This window comes from Schistocerca nitens, chromosome 7 (assembly GCF_023898315.1).
Source record: "Schistocerca nitens isolate TAMUIC-IGC-003100 chromosome 7, iqSchNite1.1, whole genome shotgun sequence".
NCBI lineage: Eukaryota > Metazoa > Arthropoda > Insecta > Orthoptera > Acrididae > Schistocerca > Schistocerca nitens.
This window is the reverse complement of record NC_064620.1, coordinates 343,356,218-343,358,745: the sequence shown is the minus strand read 5'-3', so window position 1 is coordinate 343,358,745 and position 2,528 is coordinate 343,356,218. Positions and strand designations below refer to the sequence as shown.

Sequence of the window (2,528 nt, the reverse complement as noted above, 5' to 3'; positions counted from 1 at the left end):
ATTTAGGCCACCTAGGTTACGAGAACTATGGTGGTCAGTTTAGGTGTGATAGAGCGCATGCTGTCTTATAATTAACTATGATTCTGACGAAGAAAATTGAGAAAATTCTAAAACGAAACACACGACACTTGGCGCTATTTAATAATTATTTATCGACGTAAATTAATGAACAGTTTTTGTTCCAGCTCTTTGGAGTATGCTAAATATTTAAAACAACAGTCGCTATTCGGGCAGAATTGTGGTCATTTTCGTGTTCTGCAGGTCTGTTATCTTCAGAAAGTGCTGTTAAATTGATGTAAACGATTTCTTGTTACGTGGTGTTATTTACTTTTCCCTTCATGAGAGACAGAAGAAAGGACTTCGTGTACAAGAACTGCTCATGAAATAGGTATGCCATTTACAGATGATGCCTATCGTATTTTAACATAATCGAATTTTAACCTCTGCTCCAACGTTCGCAGAAAATAATAATAAGTTTCTTTTTATTGTTTTCTACAAGCATGGGAACAAGCTAAAAATTGCATTTCAACGCTATGTCAGGTATTTCCCTCGAAACTCCACAACAAATGCAGGAATACAGCAACGCCGATCCACCAAATCATACCAAGTATATTAATACAGAACTGTGGCTGATTTATGTTGGCAACTGCAGGGCAGAAGTAACATAAAAAAAGGAAAAAAACTATAAGAATTAACCCACTGAAGATTCCTTTACTGTGGTCAAACATGTCTAGGATGAAACAAAAATGAATTACGTTCTTGGAAGATGGTAAATCATCTTTAATTCATTACTGTGCTACTTTAGGCCAATATATTTAATTCGTAACTGTGTTTTCTAGTAAAATCATATGTATTTCACATTGACTTCCTGCTGATATTCATATACATTGATGAATTTGAATCAGCATAATACCTAACTCTCGAGCCGCCACTGTTTCCATTTTGTCTCAGAAGTTTTTCAACGAGCAGCCAGACGCCAACCTTTGCTTGTGTACGTCTCTGTCGTTTGAGAGTACCAAGTGATTTCTCTGTCATTTCGTTTCGCCTTTCTCCCTATTAGTAATACGATACTAACTACGTCGTGTTCAGTTTTAATCTTTCACAGTATACTACAAACAAAGAAGCCACGCTATACTCTAACTCGACAATTGTCACATAATATTCCATAGACAGGCAGCGTGGCCGGCGTTTTTAATTGGTGTTTATACGCCGTCGGCAATAGAAAAAAAAAAGCAATTGTTTGAAGACGAGCTTTGTTGGGTCTCGCGGCCACACCGCAACCGCTGTCAAACGTGCTCATTAATCCAAATAGCCCTCTCGAGCGCCGCTGTGGCGTCATTAATTACTGCTGAACTAATATCGACAGGCGGGGGCCTATTAGAGAGGCGATTTTCCCACAATAACTGTCAGTTTGCGCCATGTGCTGCTGCCGTGTCTGTTGGGAATGAAAAGAGGCTGCGGGATAAAATGATTGCGAAATGTTGGCCGTCCTTCGGAGAGGAGCGTATAGTGGCAAACTGATAATCTTCTATTGCATCATACAAAGAATTCTGGCTTAGAAAATCATTTCTAAACGGTCATTAAGTGAAATTTACTGGCAGATTAAAACTGTGTGCCCGAGCGAGACTCGAACTCGGGACCTTTGCCTTTCGAGGGCAAGTGCTCTACCAACTGAGCTACCCAAGCACGACTCACGCCCCGTCCTCACAGTTTTACTTCTGCCAGTACCTCGTCTCCTACCTTCCAAACTTTACAGAAGCTCTCCTGCGAACCTTGCAGAACCAGCACTCCTGGATGAAAGGATATTGCGGAGACATGGCTTAGCCACAGCCTGGGGGATGTTTCCAGAATGAAATTTTCACTCTGCAGCGATGTGAAGCTGTGAGGACGGGGCGTGAGTCGTGTTTGGGTGTCTCAGTCGGTACAGCACTTGCCCACGAAAGGCAAAGTTCCCGAGTTCGAGTCTCGGTCTGGAAGTTTCATATCAGCGCACACTCCGCTGCAGAGTGAAAATCTCATTCTGGAAACATCCTCCAGGCTGTGGCTTAGCCATGTCTCCGCAATATCCTTTCTTTCAGGAGTGCTAGTTCTGCAAGGTTCGCAGGATAGCTTCTGTAAAGTTTGGAAGGTAGGAGACGAGACACTGGCAGAAGTAAAGTTGTGAGGACGGGATGTGAGTCGTGCTTGGGTAGCTCAGTTGGTAAAGCACTTGCCAGCGAAAGGCAAAGTTCCCGAGTTCGACTCTCGGTCCGGCACACAGTTTTAATCTGCCAGGAAGTTTCATATCAGCGCACACTCCGCTGCAGAGTGAAAATCTGATTATGGTCATTAAGTGGCTGTTATGGACAAGTGAAACTCAAAAATGGCTCTGAGCACTATGGGACCCAACTGCTGTGGTCATAAGTCCCCTAGAACTTAGAACTACTTAAACCTAACTAACCTAAGGACAGCACACAACACCCAGCCATCACGAGGCAGAGAAAATCCCTGACCCCGCCGGGAATCGAACCCGGGAACCCGGGCGTGGG

The 2,528-nt window shown here is 43.4% G+C and overlaps 1 non-coding gene across 1 annotated transcript; it reads right to left on the bottom strand.

Annotated features, from left to right (window-relative positions):
* Positions 1–1,613: 1,613 nt before the first annotated feature.
* Positions 1,614–1,686, bottom strand: Trnas-cga (transfer RNA serine (anticodon CGA)). Its single transcript has one exon. It is a non-coding gene; the product is annotated as a tRNA-Ser (tRNA).
* Between the last annotated feature and the right edge of the window lie 842 nt (positions 1,687–2,528).